Source organism: Opisthocomus hoazin, chromosome 3, assembly GCF_030867145.1.
Source record: "Opisthocomus hoazin isolate bOpiHoa1 chromosome 3, bOpiHoa1.hap1, whole genome shotgun sequence".
In the NCBI taxonomy this organism is placed as follows: domain Eukaryota; kingdom Metazoa; phylum Chordata; class Aves; order Opisthocomiformes; family Opisthocomidae; genus Opisthocomus; species Opisthocomus hoazin.
The window spans coordinates 57,509,907-57,531,464 of NC_134416.1; the positions used below are offsets into that span (position 1 = coordinate 57,509,907).

Consider the following 21,558-nt stretch of genomic DNA (forward strand, 5'->3'; position numbering starts at 1 on the left):
TCAGGCAGTAATCTGATCTCCTTCTCAGTCTCCTGTAGCCTGGATCTTAATCGAAACCCTAGGCTATAATGCACAAAATTTAAAGTAACTGCATTCTCTCTATGTTGAGTGCTACCTTAATCACAGAACCACAGCATGGTTTGGGTTGGAAGATCGTCTGTTCCAAACTCCCATACACCATGGACAGGGACACCTTCCACTAGACCAGGCTGCTCAAAACCCCATCCAACCTAGCCTTGAACACTTCTAATGATGGGGCACCCACAATTTCTCTGGGCAACCAGTTCCAGGGTCTTATCACTGTCACCATAAAAAATTTCTTCCTTAAGTCAAGTGTAATTCTACTCTCTTTCAGTTTTAAACTGTTGCCTCTTGTCCTCTCACTACAGGCCTAGGTAAAAAGTCTTTCTCCATCTTTCTTACAAGCCCCCTTTATATATTGAAGGGCTGCAATCAGGTCTCCCCAGAGCCTTCTCTTCTCCAGCCTGAACAACCTCAACTCTCTCAGCCTTTCTTCACAGGAGAGTTGTCCCAGCCCTCTGATCATCTTCCAGGCCCTCCTCTGGACCTGCTCCAAAAGGTCCATGTCTGTCTTGTGCTTGGGCAGATGCAGTATCACAGGTGAGGTCTCACATTAAATGTAACTTGGGTCTAATTCGGAAAAAAAACAGCAAAACAACCCCAGCCAAAAACTGAGAGGAACGAGAGTGAGATGTGGTAGATTTCTAAAAACTACATTTGTGCAGGCAGACATTCTATCTTTTTATTAGACCTGCTAATAGAATGGAGAAAACCAGGGAAGCTCTCAAGCACAGGTCTTTTTCAGCTCTAAATTGTTAAGTGCCTTTATGCACCTATGTTAGTCAAAAAGCACTTTCACTTTTCCAAAGCCAAAAAAAGTAAGAAAAAACTCGTAATTACTCTTCAACAGTACTACTACAGAAGTGCACATGGTCACAAGAGACACCAAAACGTCTAAGTATATGAGGCTGAATTACGATTTCCAGCTGTGCAGTTTTCAAACACCTTCATCAAGACTGATCTACCTGAATGTCATAATCACTTCAGCACCCCCAGAGGAACAAGAAGAGTCCTCACAAAATATTCAATATGTTTGTACCTAAATCCATCTGAGTCTGCATACTGTAATTTATAAACTATTGTACAGATGTAAGCAATGTTATGCTTTCAATTCTATTTCAATCATATTCTGTTACATATAATAAGAATGTGAAGTCCCATTCTGTATCTCAGAAAAAGAGAGGAAAAAAAAAATGAAAGATCAATGGCCACTAAAGAAAAAACACACAATCCTTTTCTGCAGTAAGTTACTATCAGAAATAATAACTTGATCAAATTCCTAAGAAGTTCTGTGCTGCTGTCTTCCTAGATACCAGGCCAGTTATTGCCCTGCACTAAAAATGGAAGAACAATCCTGAAAAGCCACAACATTTACTGGGGTGCATGAGAAAAGCCTTCAGTCTGGCGGTGAGGCACAGATCATTATATTCACCTTTTGTGTCATTGCAGACAAGGACACCTGAAGGGTGTATGCTTCTACTAATCAAGGAATCTGCAACATGACGCTTTGCTGTCTTCAGGTATGTAAACCAGCTGCTTGCAGCTCCCCTCATGGCAGGGTTTAGTGGGCTCCCAAATAACCCATCTTCCCTAGTCCCACTCATGATGCCATGTACAACATCAGTATCCCATTCTTACGCTACTGCCAAGCTTGTCTCCTTCTGCTGAATGATGTCTTACCTCACTTCATTCGCAACTTTCCAATATGCTGCTCTTGCCTAGGCAGATAGAAAAGGCTGCAGATATTTAATTTCAAAAAGCTGCTGTCATAACAAAATTACTCTTTTAACAAGTTTTAGCTGAAAAAAAAAAGAAAAAGATGATCAAATGTAGGATCACCCCACTTTCTTTCAGCTGCATAGCTGGGCTTCTGGAACTGAATGTCACTCATTTAATTAAATCCATTTTGAAATGTAAAAATAACATTTACTAAAAAAGGATTGATGGCTTTCCTTGTTTATCTTGGTTTAGTATTTCTCAGTCCTTGGGATAAGAGTAATGAGATTCCTCTGAATTAAAAATGCAAATTTGCCTGCCCCAGAAATACAAAAACAGTATCTGTGTGTGCTGTATTATTGGGTTATTGACAGTTTATGGTAATCTGGACTACTCAGGAACCACTTACTGTCCAAGAGTACTTACTCCGTATCACCTAGGATACAATACTCTAATGAACGCTATATTCCACCACTCATGCATTAACCTTCGTTTCAGCGCTCCCACGTACCATCCTACCACACTGTGAGCTAAAGACATTTTCACAGCTTGTCACATTGCTGTCACACCACTGACTTACTTGACACTATAAAAGATGATAATGACTACGTCTAGGGATTTGATGTTTTCACCCCTTAATTATCAAAGGACTAGTTAAGTTTGTCTGTCAGCTCTGTGGGAAGTTGAGGGAGGCAGACGCTTCTTTCTTGGTCACAGGGTGGCTGCCACAATTACAGCATTCAGATTGCAGATACTGGACTCCTGGTTGAGAGATGTTGCAGCAGGTCCTGCTCAGCTTAAGTGTCTTCATGCACACCTTCCTTTGCTCATCTCAGCCCATAGGCAGCCCCCCAGATGTAATGAGCCTTGCACTGAGCCAAGATCCACAAAGCACAAAGCCCCATGTCCTAACTCCTTTTGATTTCTAATGCAGTGACCACAGTGACCATTAAAAGAAAAGGAGTTGGATTTGTCTCTTTAACGATGCAAATAGAAAGCCTAACTTATTGAGGGTTCTTTATTTTTTCCTAGGATGAAGTCTACTGGGAGGAAGGTGTTCAGAAAGAAGATTTTCTTGCACAAATCAGGGCTACTTCAGCTGAAGCTGCTTGCTTGGTGACTCCCAGCTGCAGTAGGAAGGGCTAAGGAAATTATGTGGCTAACTCCTGGAGCTTTAAGGGGAAGGCTTCCTTCTCACAGCTCCTGACAGAAAAGCTTCCTAGCAATCTGTCCAAAAAATGAACCACTTCCTCCAGCAATTTAAAACTCATATGACAGTCTTCTGTGGGGCAGGGAAATACACAACTTACATATTTCTGAATATAGTTCATTTAGTAAATGATACTTTTACTAGTGAAGGGACTACTATTAGATGTTATCACATTTTTTTAAGGCATTTTTTTTTTCTTCCCCCCATCCCCCATGAAGAATGGGGTAAGAAATGTCACTTCTATAATGAAATGGGTCTTTGGAATAAAACCCAGAGATTCCCTCCCCCCAGCTCTGTGAGCTATCGGTACACGAGGCAGGCCAGGCATGGGGTGTGCTGTAAGGAACGCAGCGCAGCATCAGCACAGGTGCCCTTACAGAACAAGACAGGATCAAACACTAGGCAGGTGCAAAGCAAACATTCAGGATTTGTACTAGAAAGCCTTATGAGAACACAGGCTCCATCAGGAAGCTGTACTGTGTTATTATTTGTAAGGACAAACATGCCCAGTGGTTTCTGTCTCCTGTTGCATACACTTAAAACAACAGAAGGGTTCTGTACGGCCCCATTACGTGGTACAGGAATGGACTGTGCACCCCATTTAGAGGTGGGAAGGAGATTGGTTTTAATCCATCTTTCTGTGGGCTGAATTCTCGTTGGAATCTGTCCCAAAGCCTTAAATGGTCTTTAGCCTCTGTTGAGTGTACACCTGGTCCATAGTACCTCTAGTTTGTCCCACACTGCACGCTCCTCTAATGATGCTCTTGTCTCACATCAGATCTCTTGTCTTTCACTCAAATACTGCCCAAGACACCTCCAATACCAGGTCTCACAAAGAAATCCAGAGGACAACACCATGGCTGTCTTTCCCTACCACAGGGAGAAGCTCCAACACCAGTTGTTTTAACTAAACGGTCAGTCAGTTTTGGACGGGAATTGAACACCGATCTCTACTTAGTAAACAAGCAAACATTAATTTGCAAATAAGAAGTTGAAATTAAGGAAGCGCCTAAGTATTCTGCTGTATTTGGGTTTTAATAAAGTATCTTACATCATAAACATTTTTTCCATGGATATGAGAATATCTACATCAGTGAGAAAAACTTTTTTAAACTCTGAAACTTTGTTTAGGAGTAAATGCTAATTTAAATGTTATTTCATACATTAACAAAGTCTGAGTTTATATTTTATATTAATGAAGTAGTATCAAATGTAATCTAAACAATTTAATGGTTGCCTGGGTTAATTAGCATTTTTCAAAGGCTAATAATTAGTAGGATTTTTTAATCTCAAGGTCACAGCTCAGACTCAAGATCTTACTAGTTAGAGCATTGACAGTAATGAAGAGGACAAATATATCACTTTCATCTGAAGATCTTAACATGTTTTACTTCTGCACATATTTCCTCAAAACACCTATAAGTTAAGTGACACTTTTTAAGGCTCGTGTTACAAAGAAGTAGGCTGAGACACTGACAGAAAGCAACATTTTCTTCAATCATTATAGTAGAATACAGGAAAAAGATTTTGCACACAGGCTGGTAAACTGTCTTGACAACTTTGCAAGGCTGATAAAAGTATATGTCCCTTTTTATCCTCTTCCAAAATGGAGGTATCGCTGTTGAGAGGAAACAAAGTGCCACACAAATACATAAAAGTGCTTTCAGTGAAGATAGTAAGGGTCAAAATGCTCAGAACCAGTAAGACCACTGAGCATTTCCTTTATTTAACTAAAACATACCTTTACTTGAAATTCATGTAATTAAATACAAGACTGCTCGTATGATACTCAGCAATACAGAACCACTTTCCATAAAACAGTAATTGATTTACCTTTACTAACACAATTAATATTAATTATCACACACAACTGCTACATAGGGTGTGTTGACATTTATAGTTTAGGGCAATTTAAGTCCCAAAACCTTCATCTACAAATATTACAACAAAGAGCTCCCTTCCCAAACAGTTCATTAGCTTTTTACTCATTTACTACTATTTGTACTCCTTAGGCACAAGTACCACCCACTTGAAATCACAGCTAAGCTGTGGTGCGTGCCAGCCCATGATCTTTCCAAAACAACCTTCCAGTTCATCTAGTCAAGACAGACAAACAGCAGGAGGAAGGACGTGGACCAGCCACCAATACACAGGAAGAAATTTGCCGGCAGCTAAGCAGAAAGCCTGCAGTGAAAACTCAGTTTGGTGCCTTAGCCACAAGACCCTCCAAGTGGTACAATAAGGGGCAGGATTCAGGTACCTGAACGTAGGCAGCTTGTGCCATTTTGGATGCCCTAAGCATCTGCAATTTCTGAGATGTTTTTTGTGGGGCTGACATGTACAAATTAGGAATGAGACCTGAGCTGTACCCTACTGAAACAGTGGCTTCAAGCCAGACAGGATAACTTCCAGCATCTAAAATGGCAATAGATGTTCAGTTCCCTAAACCCGAGCCCAACCTCTGTTTGGTTCGTGCCTGAGACAGAAAACAGTCTTCAGTATTTTAAAGAGGGAAAGCTAAGGAATATGCGTCTTTTGGTTTTGTTTTATTTTGAGCTCCACTTACAAAAAGTGGTTGAAAGCCGGTATGCTGCCAGAATCAGGCCATCATTAGAAAATTCTCTTTTCATACAAAGAACTGCAAACATAATGCAATGTTAATGATTCAGTTTCAACTTTCCTCATTCTCTTTTACAGACTGGTGACTCGTACAATCACCTCATCACATCCTTATTATTATTTTACAAGCAAGTTACAATTAATGAAGTAAAATCTGGAAAATGAATACACAATAAGCAAACTTCGCTTTATAATTATATGCTTGGTAAGCATATAATAAGATGATGTAGTGTACTGCACATTACATTTTTCAGGTTTATCTCTTTTCTATGAAACCATTTTTAAAAATCTATGAAAGAAAAATATCAAGTAAATGAGGCATAAACTGATAATAACTCTAGGTACTGACTACTTTTGCATATGCACCTCTTCTCAATTCCCTTAAACACATTGTGCTCTATAGCACAAGGGACACATAATTCTTACACTAATTTTTACCACTTCTTCAGTAGGTTTCTGGGCATCTAGAAAAGTTTGCTTTCTGCTACAAAGTCTAGGAGGCTCCTTTATTCGCTGATCATAAGGAACCTACATAAACATTTTACAACACTAAAGAAAAAATTCATTGATTACAGTGACAGGACTAAAAAGAAGAAAATTCCATCTTGTCATAGTCGCAAAACACTAAAAAGTGCAGCCAATGCAGTTTTGTATGTATATACTTGCATGCACGTATATCTGTCCCTGTTGGTTTCAGCACTGTGGATGAGCAAAACATTCGCAATGGAGCTCAAACCCAAATCTGCCTGTTTGACACTGCAAGATATTTGGAGTGGAAATCAAAGCCTGCGTTGATTTAGAAAGCAGAGGTACCCTATGATGTGTCAAGCACACAGGCCCTGCTTTTCTGGGCAAAGGCATTAAATCATCCTTCTGCTGACAGGTGTGCTCAGGGAGAAAGGAGAGTTGTTTATCTTAATGTCTTTATGTATTTTCTGCAGCCTGTTCACGCTAAATGCAACACAGCATCTTGGAAAACATGCTACTGACGTAATTCTGTGCTGTGGATGAATAACATTAAAAAAAATTTATCCAGCCTTTGAAGTGCAACCTTTCTATTCTCTATTCTAAATAGTAATATAAGTAAAAATTGAGGCTTTCATGTTAGCTGTCCCACCCTTATCTCCCTTTTCTCCAGCAATCACAAAGCAAACACAATTAGAGCTGGACTAACAAGTAGAAGGCAACAAATTATAGAAAGCTATGTATCTGTTGCAAAATTTGGTGGCATAATAGAAAAAGAAATAAGAATAGGTGGCTAGTTATGAGTGGTGTTCCCCAGGGCTCAATAATGGGGCCAGTTCTGTTTAATATCTTTGTCAATGATCTGGATGAGGGGACTGAGTTCTCCCTCAGTAAGTTTGCAGATGACATCAAGTTGGACAGGAGTGTTGATCCACTCGAGGGTAACAAGGCTCTGTAGAGGGATCTGGACAGACTGGATTGATGGGCCAAGGCCAACTGTATGAGGTTCAACAAGACCAAGTACCGGGTCCTGCACTTCAGTCACAACAACTCCATGCAATGCTACAGGCTTGGGGAGGAGCGGCTGGAAAGCTGGCCGGTGGAAAAATATCTTGGGGTGTTGGTTGACAGCCGGCTGACCACAGCAGTGTGCCCAGGTGGCCAAGGCGGCCAACGGCATCCTGGCTTGTATCAGGAATAGTGTGGCCAACAATAACAGGGAGGTGATCGTGCCCCTGTACTCGGCACTGGTGAGGCTGCACCTAGAGTACTGTGTTCAGTTTTGGGCCTCTCACTACAAGAAAGATGTTGAGGTGCTGGAGCGTGTCCAGAGAAGGGCAATGAAGCTGGTGAGGGGTCCAGAGTCTTATGAGGAGTGGCTGAGGGAGCTGAGGCTGTTTAGCCTGGAGAAGAGGAGGCTGAGGGGGGATCTTATTGCTCCCTACAAGTACCTGAAAGGAGGTTGTAGTGAGACAGGTGTTGGTCTCTCCTCCCAAGTAACTAACAATAGGGTGAGAGACAATGGCCTCAAGTTGCATGAGGGGAGGTTTAGATTGGATATTAGGAAAAATTTCTTCACCAAAAGAGTAGTCAGGCACAGGAATAGGTTGTCCAGGGAAGTGGTTGAGTCCCCATCCCTGGAAGTGTTCATAAAACATGTAGATGTGGCACTTTGGGACATAGTTTAGCAGGCATGGTGGTGTTGGATTGACGGTTGGACTTGGAGGTGTTTTCCAACCTTAATGATTCTATGATAACTTCACACAACTGTTTATATAAGAAGTTTTACCTACACTTGCATTTTATTTTTTTCTGAAGGCTATAGGCCAAATTCTGTAGCTGTTCCTACTCAGTCTATGGCACAGCCCAGAACACACAGTCCTGCTTCTCAATGCAATTAATTGCTTGCCACCAGATGTCCATGCTTGAATGCTAGAATCATATTCACTTTTCCCCATTTTTTTAAGCCCTTATTTGCATTGACATAAGTATGTTGCCATGTCATATTTGAACACAGTGCAGCATTCCTAATAAACATATTGAATATTCTTAGTTAATATCTCTATAATGTAGTACAAAACAGATCTGTAATAGCCTAACACATATTAACACAAATTACTCATTTTTGATTAATATATGCATTAAAAAAATGCCTAAACACCTGCTGGCTTCCAAACTGAGCTATTTTTGTCAGGTGTTTTAAAAAAGATTGTCAAAGTGCTTTCAAACAGAAAGATCAAAGTTCCTATGATGAATTCAAAGGCATTGACTCTCTGTCTTCGGTTGCACAGGGAGACAAATAATAATGCCAGTACTGCGGAGCTGACTGTATCACAGGAGCAACAGAAGGGTGCTATGGCTCAACTGACGTGCTCTTCCCATCCACACTTAGCAAAAAAACTTGAGGGCCCAGCATGAGGCAGTGGCCCAGGGCAGGCAAGGCAGGGAGATGCTGTACAGCAGCAGCTTCTTTTTGGCTGCTGCGCAGCTATGCTCTGCCAAGCCAGGCACCTTTGGGGCACAGAGTCATAAAATAATCTAGGATGGCAGGGACCTCTGAAAGTCATCCAGTCTGACCCTTCAGTCAAAGCAAGGCCAACCTCAAAGTTAAAGCTAACTTCAAAGTAAGATCAGGTTGCTCAGGGCCATGTCCAGTCAAGTTCTGAGTGTCTCCAAGGATGGAGCTGACACAGCCTCTCTGAGAGATCTGCTCCAGTACTTGATCATCCTACCTGTAAATTATTCTCCCTAATATCAATCTGGAATTTGTTTGTCAAATGGTAGAGTTCCAAACAGCAATATATTCCCACTCTTATCCCAGCAGCACTGAGCAAACCCAGCTCTCAGCCTCTCCATGCTGCAACTCCCTAATCATCTTGATGACCCTCCTCACTGTATGGTGCCAATTCTACTCTCTTGTTTTGCAGCTTCCTGTCTGCAGTGGTGAAAGGCTCTTGTGAAAGTGGAAGAATTATTTTATAATGAACATTGGCTTGGGCCTTAGGGTATTGGACCTCTAATTCTCTTTGTATTTTTCTTGTGTGAATATGGGAAAGTCACCTCCTTGGGTTTGGTTCTAGTGGGGACTGTTGAGCTCTACAACTTGAATTAAACCTACCTAAATTTAGTTATCTAGAATGCAAAAACAATGCTTGTCTATACTTATTACATGAGAAGCAGAGCCCTGAAATTGCCACTTCAGCTAATTGGCAAAGGTAATTTCAAAGATAGATTAGGGCCTAATGCAATACCAAAAGGGAATGATATGAGATTGAGCTAATTCTGGCTAACTGTGGTTAACAAATGTCTATGCTATCAATGGCATCAACACTGAACTTGATCACTTCTTGTGTATGCTTTGTTAACAGAAGAGCATGGCCAAGGTAGAGTTATTAAAGTCTGACCCAAACCCCAATACTTGGGGCAAAAAAAAATGATGAAGGCTTTAAAGAAGGTCAAGACATATTTCTTTTATCTATCTTCTAATTCTTCACCTCATTTCAGATGTAGGTATAGTAATAATCACTTTTCTACTCCTTGCAAATGCGCAGTCAGTTTAAAATGCCTCCAGGGGCACGAGCTCTTCCTAGGGAATCAGGATCCCATCATGCTGGGCCGTGAACCCAGCAAATGCAAAGTGATGCTACTGCACTAAAGAGCTAACAAAGCTCCTTGGACAGTGAACTGGAACACAAATTCACCAAAACCTCATCACCTAGAGATGCCAAATCTCTCTTAGATGGAAATGGCACTTAAAACCCACTGAACTGCGTGGGATTCAATCTGGACCTACAAGAGACTGGCTTTATGCATGACTAGAAACAGCCTGAGACGTCCCATGTCCTTAAAGAACTTAGGTTACATCTTTCAAAATGAGCTGAAAGACAAGCTTATTAACTCAAATTTAAAATATTTTTGTAGCTTACATCAGCAGATGTTCTGCTTACAAGAAATGGGCAAAATATCCCCTAACAGTCTCTGAGTTTACACATTTAGATGAATACAAAACTGTTTTCAGAGGAGGAGTTTTTCTTAACTGAAAACATAAAAATGAACATTATCACACCATCCAAATTCACTTTGAAGTGAAAATGGTTTGCGGTATAAAAATTATTTTCCATAATCCTATTGAAAGATTGGCAAAGCAGACTAGACTTGATGCCAATGTAATAGAATCTGAAGTCTGTTCCCAGCTCTACTTTAAGTGACCTTGGAAAAGCTGTCCAATATTTTATTTGTGAAAATGAACCACTGAAAGATACTGTCAAAGTTAGAAATATGAACCATGTGTAATGTGAAGGAAACAGAAATATTAACAGCAATTAAGAGGAGAGCTGGAACTGAAATTTATGGTTTCTGGGCTTCCTATCAAATGTATCTTTGTACATAATAACACGGATAACAACAGGGACTGTCTGTGTCTCTTCCAAAGTTGTTCTGGTTCAGATAAAAATCACTTGCTCTGACTGTTGTCTTTATCTTAATGCTGTATATTAAATAAATGTGAACAACTGAGAATATTAAATGATAGAAATCTGAAGGTCCAAGCCAGAATCAGTGGCATGCAGATTACTTCTCCTTCTCCTCCCTAAAGCAGGATGCTTTGATTTTCCCTTCTGCAACTATGAAATACTTTCAAGGGAGACTCAAAATACGTTTCCTCAGTTTAAAAGCAAATCAGATTACAGTTTCACTGAAGATACTTTTCTAATCTTCTTAAAGAATCAAAAACACTTAATGAAAAATAATGTTTCCCATAGCAATACAAGCTTCTCCCATCTGCTAGAAAGGATCTCACATGAAAAAGGATAAATAGCAGGCTTGCATTGCCTAAATGAGCCATTATATGTATTGCAAAACTCAACCATTAATGATAATAACTGGAAATAAAATAAGCCCCACTTGTCTCTCAGGAAATAAAGTAAGGTTGCAACACTCCATTTTCTTTTTACTTGCAAAATGAAGACTTGAGACACTGTGATATGGGCCATCACAAAGCTACTTTTACTGTTATTCTGAGGGTAAACCTAGACTTGAAAATACTAGTGTAGACTTTTCATAGTATTAGAATAATGACAGATAAAAAGTGTTTAGATTTTGTTTCCACTAGAATATGGAAACATGACAATTGTCAAGTCATCTGCAGTTTCTTGAGATATCTAAAATTTATCTACTTTGTTTCAGCATAATATTTCATAATACCATGTGACTTTAAGTCCTAGGATACTGAAATGGTTTAAATTTTTTGCATGGAACTAAATTTATTAACAGTGAATTTTATGTCAGATTCATGCTGATTCTACAATCAGCAATAAATGCATTTAAGATCACATTCTATGAAACTCAACAGGGATGTTTAGTTAGAAGGAACCACAGGCACTGAGATATTAAATTGGACTTTGAGTTGTCATTTTCTGAGGGTAGCTTAAAGAAAACTAATACACATCAAAGCAATCAATCGTGTCAGCTCTTCAGCGGAATACTCCAGGCCTCCTTCTTCTGTCAACTTTGTGTGCCTTAAGAGTACCATCAGACCTGATGGTACTTGCAAGCAATTAAGGCAGAAGCAGCTTGCAGGACTGACAGGAACAACTTTAACATAAAGTAAGCAGAAGAAGAAAACCGGATCCAGTGTTTCTAAAATCCTCCAATAGTGTAAATATTTGTTTACTTATCTTGCCAGAGAGGTACAGAGATCGTAACACTGGATTAATGTCTTCAAAGAGACCAGAGAAAGTGCAAAACCAAATGGACTACTCTCTAATTATAAGAGATAGCAGCTCTGTTTTCCAAACCCTCCTCCTGAGTTTAAGTCAGGGGTCTAATTTTTTCAATTTTGCTTTTCATCAATAACTATTTTCTTCCTGTGGTATGAAAGGTTCATGCTGTTGTTTGATGACATACCAAGTCCCCCATTTCTGCCTGCAGAAATGGACTATATATGCGCCTCTCTATCTATAAAAATATTGTATCTGCTCTCTACATAGATGTGCCCTGGAGTGAAGAAACTTTTCCCTAAGCAATTTCTAAATTTTAAGCTTTTTGCTTTATTTCAGCAGTGAATTACTCTCCTGCCCATCCCCCAGTACTGTGTTTCGATGTTTTCTGCTGGACAAATGAGGGATATATTGGTCTGTCTGGATTTCTACTATGACTTGGTTTTTAGTTAGAGAAGGTGGACTTGTTAAAATTCTTAAAGAATATTTTTAAAGATTGTTTTAAGTTCAAAAGTAAAATATATGTAGTCTATCAATTTTATGAAGGACTTTTTTTCCTGAAGAGCTTTACAAAAAAATCTTATATAAAGGGGAAGTAATTAATTTACCTTGTTAAGAGAAGGATCATCCTACATTTGCTTCTATTGCATCTGTCATACCCTTTCATGAATCAAACCATGACCTCCAAGACATCTTTGGATGAACTACAAATTAACTGTACTACAGGATCACTTTTCATTTACTAGACTCATTTAGCTTCTTCAAGCAGTACCACCTCAGTATACCCAGAAAAATCTCCAGTTTGCATTAGCAGTGCAGTTATATTTTACAGTATGTGACAAAGAGTGTGAGAAACTCCCTCTTTGCATTAAAAATAAAGTAAGTTTCTAATCTAGTCCATGGAATGTGGAAGGAGGGACAGACCACTTGGGAAGAGTACAGGAATGTGGTCAGAGCATGTAGGGGTGCGACGAGGAAGGCCAAAGCCCACCTGGAATCGAAGCTGGCAAGGGATGTCAAAAACAACAAGAAGGGCTTCTTCAACTACATCAGCAGCAAAAGTAAGCCTAGGGACAATGTGGGGCCGCTGCTGAATGAGGTGGGTGTCTTGGTGACGGAGGATGCCGAGAAGGTAGAGGTACTGAATGCTTTCTTTGCTTCAGTCTTCAGTGCTAAGACTGGCCCTCAGGAATCTCAGGCCCCGGAGGTAAGAGAAGAAGCCCACAGAGAAGAAGACTTTCCCTTGGTCGAGGAGGACTGTGTGAGGGATCACTTAAGCAATCTGGACGCCCACAAATCCATGGGCCCCGATGGAATGCACCCACGAGTGCTGAGGGAGCTGGCAGATGTCATTGCTGAGCCACTCTCCATCATCTTTGAGAGGTCCTGGAGGACAGGAGAGGTGCCCGAGGACTGGAGAAAGGCCAATGTCACTCCAATCTTCAAAAAGGGCAAGAAGCAGGACCCAGGGAACTACAGGCCGGTCAGCCTCACCTCCATCCCGGGAAAGGTGATGGAGCAGCTTATCCTGGAGGTCATCATCAAGCAAGTGGAGGAAAAGAAGGTTATCAGGAGTAGTCAGCATGGATTCACCAAGGGGAAATCATGCCTGACCAATCTGATAGCTTTCTACAATGGCATGACTGGCTGGGTAGATGAGGGGAGAGACGTGGATGTTGTCTACCTGGACTTCAGCAAGGCTTTCGACGCAGTCTCCCATAATATCCTCCTAGGGAAGCTCAGGAAGTATGGGCTGGATGAGTGGTCGGTGAAGTGGATAGAGAACTGGCTGAATGGCAGAACTCAGAGGGTTGTCATCAGCGGCGCTGAGTCTAGTTGGAGGCCTGTAACTAGTGGTGTCCCCCAGGGGTCAGTACTGGGCCCAGTCTTGTTCAACTTCTTCATCAACGACCTGGATGAAGAGTTAGAATGTACCCTCAGCAAGTTTGCTGATGACACCAAACTGGGAGGTGTGGTAGACACACCGGAAGGCTGTGCTGCCATTCAGCGTGACCTGGACAGGCTGGAAAGTTGTGAAGAGAGGAACCTGATGAGGTTCAACAAAGGCAAATGTAGGGTCCTGCACCTGGGGAGGAACAACCCCATGCACCAGTACAGGCTTGGGGCGGACCTGCTGGAGAGCAGCTCTGTGGAGAGGGACCTGGGTTTCCTAGTGGACGACAGGTTAACCATGAGCCAGCAGTGTGCCCTGGCTGCCAAGAAGGCCAATGGAATTCTGGGATGTATCAGGAGGAGTGTGGTCAGCAGGTTGAGGGAGGTTCTCCTTCCCCTCTACACTGCCCTAGTGAGGCCTCATCTGGAGTAGTCTGTCCAGTTCTTGGCTCCCCACTTCAAGAAAGATGAAGAGCTACTGGAGAGAGTCCAGCGGAGGGCTACGAGGATGGTGAGGGGACTAGAGCATCTCTCCTACGAGGAGAGGCTGAGGGAGCTGGGCTTGTTCAGCCTGAAGAGAAGGCTGTGAGGGGACCTTATAAATGCTTACAAATGCTTGAAGGGTGGGTGTCAAGATGATGGGGCCAAGCTCTTTTCAGTGGTGTCCAGTGACAGGACAAGGGGTAATGGGCACAAACTGAAGCACAGGAAGTTCTGTCTGAACATGAGAAAGAATTTCTTCCCTCTGAGGGTGACGGAGCACTAGAAGAGGCTGTCCAGGGAGGTTGTGGAGTCTCCTTCTCCGGAGATATTCAAGACCCGCCTGGACAAGGTCCTTTACAGCCTACTGTAGGTGACCCTGCTTCGGCAGGGGGGTTGGACTAGATGACCCACAGAGGTCCCTTCCAACCCCTACCATTCTGTGATTCTGTGATTCTGTGATCCTCAGCTGTGTGAAAACAAGATCCAAGGGAGTGCTAAAAACTTAGGAACTAGAAGATGAATAAAAAGAAACAGAAGTCAAGGATTTCTGGAGCTTGACAGATGTTTTTGAATGTGTGGAGTTGACATTGCTGGCTTTATTACACATTTAAACTATGAAAGGTCCACTGTGACTATCTTGTGTTGTATCTAAAGCTTACTTAGTTGCCTGGAAAAAATCTTGTGTTATTCCTAGGAGTTATTAGTGATAACATATATTTCTTCTTTTAGTGGGCAAAACTAAGTTGGAAGATATATTTTACTTCCTCAGCTTTTTTGGTATTAAAAGAACTGATGTTTTGTCCTGCTCAAATACACTGAAAAGGCTTCTATCTTTACTACTTTTTTGATAAAGTTTCTTGTAGTTTAAATACTTTGCATATGGAGAATGTACAACAGTGCAATTGCTGCAAATAACCAGTTAACAGCTGTAGTGGTAGGGATTTTTTTTTTTTTTAAATAGCACTACTTTGCTGTATTATGCATTCATAATTACTATGATGCAACAGAAATTAAGGAGCAAATCTAGCAGGTGAGTTCAGGGGATTGAAGACTTCCTGTTAACAGCATTTACTGCTGTATCCCCTTCTATGACTTGCTTTCAAGCATCCCATGCAGGCTTGAGATCAATTTATAGGATTCAAAATGGTGCATGGGAAATTAATTTTGCACTTGTCCTCAGATCCTAGGGTCTTCTGAAAGGGTACCACATTATGCAAATACTTGTCCTTGTCCTTTTTTGCTTTATTACAGGAGATCCAGAATATCAGCTACCATGAAAAAGTAATGCACCATTCAAACTGACTGGAGCAAACCATATGGAGACTCTCAAGGAGTGTCCTTTGGTCCCCCAAAAGGACGGTCAAAACATCACACTTTTTTTTTGTCTTCTGTAAAAAGTACACACTCCCACCCCCCATCTCCAACTACAGCATCATGGATGGTTCTACAAGTGTTGGTGCAGACTGAAAATCACCCATTTTTACAGACAGGGGTGAGATAATGTTGTATTGGTAAAGACTTACTTTTTTAACAAGTTCAAATAAAACGTTCTATAAAATTCTATGGGGACTAAAAAGCAAGTTACACTAAAAGTTACAATTTCTTAACGCGTGGTGTTCAGAGATGCTTATAACTCGTAATTCTCCTGCTACAAATACACACAGACAATAAAATTGAAATATTTCAAATCCAAGTGTGCAGAGAAATTTTATCTAAATTAGAACAAGATTACTCTTACTGGAAGCAGTTTCGTTTCTGTTAGCACTCAGTAGGTCTTTCCTCTTTCTCCCTAGAGAGAAAACCAAAGTCTGGAGAATGCCATATCTAGTGTAGCATCTTACTGTAATTATCACAGAGATTTCTAATATTAGGTGCATTTTTTTCCTAACTTTGTGGGAAGAAAGTCAACACCATCTCTTTTTGAAAACCCTGCTGTGCCAGCATTATTTGTGTTCTAATATTTTCTAACAGCTTTTCCCAGGTATAAATAAGATGTCAAATCTAAATTAACACTGGAAACATGACCTGTCCTGTTCTTTTGCTGCAAACTGACAGCTCAGCCGCATGTGTCAAAAGTGTATCACCCTCCCATCTAACTAGAGACTCGGGACTGGCATATTGCTGAACTGCAAAACTTACTAACAAAACATCACCATAAAGAATAAGGAATCTCAAATAATTCCATAAACTCTATTTCTCAATTTTTTTTTTAATAATTTTTTTATAGTGTTAATTCTTCAAAAATACGTTTACAGGGCTTCACAAAGCATTCCTGTTTAGTGAGAATATGGCTTTCAAATAAACCTATTCCCCAGAGAACTAACTGCTTTTCCCACACCCAGTTCTTACACGCTGTCATTTGGATTCTGCTTTGCACCTTCCTTCTTCCTGATTGTAAAAAAAACCCCGAACCTGGGATAAACTGGAGATGGTAATTTTATCAACCCTTCTACCAAAACTGAATATACCTATATACTTTTAAATCTTTCTTTCTGAAAAGAAAGCCTGTTAGCTTTTGCCATATCCATTACAGAATGGAAAAATAAATTCCCTTCCTCTTTGTACTAGCTTCTTTGTTAAGTAAAGGTTACCGTATCTCCTCTTAACTTTCTTCTTTTTTTCTAAGCAACCCTTGTTAATAAAGCCTTGCCTCTCAATAATGTTTCCTAGACCCGTACAATTTCAATTGCTCTCTCCTGAACTTTATCCTGCAAGTCCTAATCTTTCCTGAAGTATAGGGCCTAGAAGCAGAAACAGTACTTCAGCTGAAACCCTCCAATGCTACCTCTTTCCCTCCTGTTAAAAGTTTTATGAAAAATCCTTTCAAAAGGGCAAATAAATCAAAACAATTCATCTAAAAATAGATAATACAAACAGAAGAAAGACATGGCGAAACCCTGAATGTCTTCATTTACCAAACTTTGTTTATCTTCCGATCACCAAAAAAGAGGTTTCTAGTTCACATGGACTAAAAAAGATCTGAGAAACTTGGAAGACTTGTAAAAGCTTAACGTTTCATGTCAGATAAAAGTAGAGATGAAAAACTCCTATTCCTTTTTATGCAAATGATAAAACCATATTCTCCATGGACCACAAAAAGAACAGGAAGAAGGACAGCGTTCCAGAAAATCATGCCATCAGATCCATAGAAAAATAGAAGACGATCAAAAATATTAAAGACTGACAAGAAAATAAGATGTACTGTTTTATCAGGTTGATTGTCATTACCACATCTTCCAATATTGACTCATCAGTCATGGCTAAACATAATTTATGCAACTGCACTGAAATACCTTTTAGCTCTTAAGTGTGAGAGACTCATCTGTAGTCTTATTTGGCAAGTGAATACGTGCTCAGCACCTCAGATTTCAGTTCAATTCCAGTTCAGCGGCCAGCCTCTTCTTTTCCTCTGCCATTTTATGTTACCTCTCCACTTTTCAAAATAAGACCTCTGCCTATACATACCACTGCAATTCTCTGCTAATCCACTTTATCAACAGCATCTTTATTTAACACAGGCATATTAACACCATTACTGATTCTCATCCAAAAAGGATCTATTTTGCCACAGATTTTGCAGGACATTGGTGTTGGTTCCTTGTTGGGGTCAATGTAGCTTGAGAATTAGCACAACTAGGCTGCTTAAGCAAAACAGCATAACTGAACAGGCTGCTGGGAAAGACAGCCAAGAATAGCCATTGAGAAAGTTCTCATAGTGCACATGGTGTGGGTTAGCAAAAACAAGATGTGTTCAAGGATGTGGAGGCAGTCTGTTGCTATTTGCGTTAGTGCATAGTTACCAATCATAAGGGAATATGGGGCGTGTGAACAGCGCGTGATTTATGTCTGTAGCCTATCCGAATAAGCGTAATCGTGTGTACAGATATGGAAAATGTATATAACTGCACAAGTGGAATAATAAAGGAACCGACTGTGCATCATATCAGTGTGTGTTTGAGAGTTGTTCCTGTCCTTGCACGGATGCTGAAACTCGGCAGTTCCTGAACTAAAGCTGAGGGCACAAAACAGGAGCAGAAAGGGTGAAAGGAAATATTCCTAATTCATGGCACGGGGGAATTCCAGTCTGCCCCTTCCACAGCACTATTAAGGTTGCTCCAGGAGCTGCCAGAGCCTGGTGGCAGTGGAAGCAGTAGTACATCGGCATACAGTTACACAACAGGTATGTATAGGAGTCAACACTATTTCTAGGTAAAGTGGAGGATTTGGTATTAAATCTACTGTATTCCACCTCAGGAATTAATATAGACGACAGCTATGTAGGAAGTAGCCATTTCCTGAGCAGCTAATTAGAATACTCCTCAGAATAAACAAGAATAACAACTAGTCATTATTGTAATTATTCAGTTCTGTGCCAGTCACTTTGCCTTCTCAGTGTACATTAATGTGCTTTAGAGATGGCAAGCACAGCTGAACAAATATCACATTACACCTGAAACTACTGAAGCACAAAAAATGAAGACAGTATATTGATGGTTCTGGGATAGCAATATCAAGACATTACCGAACCACAACAAAACAGATGCTGTTATATGTCAAAGTCTAAGTCATCCTTTGGAAAGACATGCATATTGTATATACAAACTGCAGTTATATGTCTAGATAATAAATGTATCAGCCACACATGTTCAAACATCTGGCCCATGTGCAAATAGGTGAATGTCCAGCAACTGATTACATACATATTCTAGCCAGAAGAGAGGTGTACATTGAACTGTTTCAGTTATTCACAGTCGCACTACTTAATTTGCATTTCATAGTTTTGATATGTGTAAGGCTTATTAACAAATATAGCGATGAGAGTTATATCTGTGTTTAGAGTTCTAGAATTCAGCAAGTCAGCGGTGTGGGAAAACCCATGCACTGCACTACACATTTACTGCCCTACTGCAGGAACAGCTTTCAGGTATCTCAGTGACGAGCTATTTTTACCACTGCTGTCTATTACTCTATGAAAAGCTGATCTCGCTTTTACTCCCCGCAGCCAAGTACCATTCATGAAGTGAATTCCATCAATAAGCTATCACTTTTTTATTCCATGTGTATGCAAGGTCAACATTATATATTAAACATTTCTTACCTTTGCAACATTGAAGATTTTTACAGTCACTCCCATTACAAGGCTAAACATATACTGCACTACCTGCAAAAACTGGCTGTTGATCAATGTTAACTTCAAATCTCAATTACTCTAGTATTTAAACACAGCAATACAGGCAAAAAGGCACCTGCATTCTAGGATGCAAAACGGGATAGGATTACACAAAATCATAACAGAAGAAGGAAGAAAAGCAACGGAAACATTTTTATGGTAAAGCAAGGGTCATAACAAATATTTCTCACAAGTCTTTCATCACTTGTCCTTTGGCAATGTAACTGCCAAGCAGTTGCATAACATCAGCAGACCCACATAAAACAAATATGTCATGTCAACAAATGACAGCCACCCACCAGCAAACACTGTGATAGATCAGAAATAATACGAGAGTAGGATGAATCCCTGTGGCATTCCCAAATTAAAATCACAAAATATTGACTGGGAGCAATTCAGAACAACCACTTGGCCTCATTACATTAAGATCTTAAAATCTGATCATAACTGATCTGAATCAGTACAATAGAAGTTTTGCAGGTGTAGCCATATTCCATAAATAAACTTGAAAAGAGATATAGTAATTCTTAATGATTCTATGATTAACAGGAGGTTTTGTGGCATTGGGAAACATGGCAGTAAAACAGTAAATACACTTGACATCATCCTTCCCCCTTCTTTTCTGATAAGATTTTTAATATATACTTGTTTTCACTTGAGAATATAATTCACTGTCTAATATGTCATGACAGAGCATACATCTTAACACCAGACAAATGTGACTTCAGTATCTAAAATTTCTTGGACTCATCTGGTAATGTCTCCTGTAACCTAATTAACTGAAACCTCTTAAGCATAGTGTTACTGAAGCCAGTACATGCAATTTGATTCATGCAATTTGATTCATGTCGCCTGGACAAGGTCCTGTGCAGCCTGCTGTAGGTGACCCTGCTTCGGCGGGGGGGTTGGACTAGATGACCCACAGAGGTCCCTTCCAACCCCTACTATTCTGTGATTCTGTGATTCTGTAATAATGAAAAGGAGAGGATGGGAAAAGAAATCATGTTTTCCACTTGAAACAACTAGATGCTATTTGTTGATCCTTAAACATACAACTAAAAAGTAAAGGACCATCTTTTACTCCAAGAAATGAAGTCCTAATGTGGCCTGTCTTGAAAGCCCCATTAGCCTCTTAGTTCCCATGCAGGAGGTGGACCCAAAATCTCTTTATCTGTACAAGATGCTGGCTAAAAAGCATGACAATGTTTGCAACTTTACATCCTCTGTGAACAAGGCATATACTAGCTTTTACCCATACCAAGCACCAATGGCAGTCCTCTGAAATGTTGCAAGAAGTGGAGAGAAAAGTGCTCTGGACATTTTTTTACTCCTGTACAGCGAGGAAGGCCACTCTGCTCAGCTCCCTACAGACCACAATGCACATTTCCAAGAAAGGTGCCAGCCATAGGATGAAGAGGGCAGCCCCCATCAGCAATAATGACTATTTCTCACAAGGCATTTAGGGCATGAGGGAACAAATTTCTGACAGCAGGAAACTGGTAGGGCAAAACAGTGCTCAGCCTTACCCCCAAGTCCATCCACCGCTTTCACAGCCTAGGAGGAGGACAAAGGGACACAGGGCAGAGAAGAGGCTCACTGGCCTGGCCAAAGCAGGTGACAATGTCAACGGTGCTGCATCTCAAAAGCAGCATGCCACATCATTTCACTTCACAGAGACATGCTGCATTTAATCTGAAAATACATGAAAGCATTCTTGAAAGGCAGACAGTTGGTTAAGCTGATTGTTTATATTTGTCATTTTACTGAAGTTTTTATTTAGTTATTTAAAATACACTCCTCCACATATCCTCCTCAAGCTGCTCTATCAGTGAGGAGCGAGAATGCTATTAGGTTTTCTCTGCCAGTCATGAAATTGCTCTGTTAAATCCCCATGCTGGTGCAGAAAGAGGAGCCTACTCTTGAAGTCTCTGAGAGTGGGCTCTCTGCTCTCTCCTCGCTGTCACAAACCTTTAAGCTCACATTGGTTTTCCCTTTGGAGGTGAAAGCATTCCTGCACCATGTGATAGGCTACTAAGCTCGCCTGGGGTGCTGTGAGGAGCTGACAAAAAGAGCCAAGCTCATCAGCTGGTTATGTTTTCTCTTTCCTACTAAATTTACTGTGAATTCACACATCAAACTCTAGCTGAATAGCAGGGAATGTGCAAATCTGCAAAGCTTCACGAGAGAGAGACGTGAACCCTAGA

At 40.6% G+C, this 21,558-nt stretch overlaps 1 protein-coding gene across 7 annotated transcripts in view; it reads right to left on the reverse strand.

Annotated features, from left to right (window-relative positions):
- DLGAP1 (DLG associated protein 1) overlaps nt 1-21,558 on the reverse strand; it is a 451,293-nt gene that overhangs the window by 229,554 nt on the left and 200,181 nt on the right. The window lies entirely within an intron of this gene.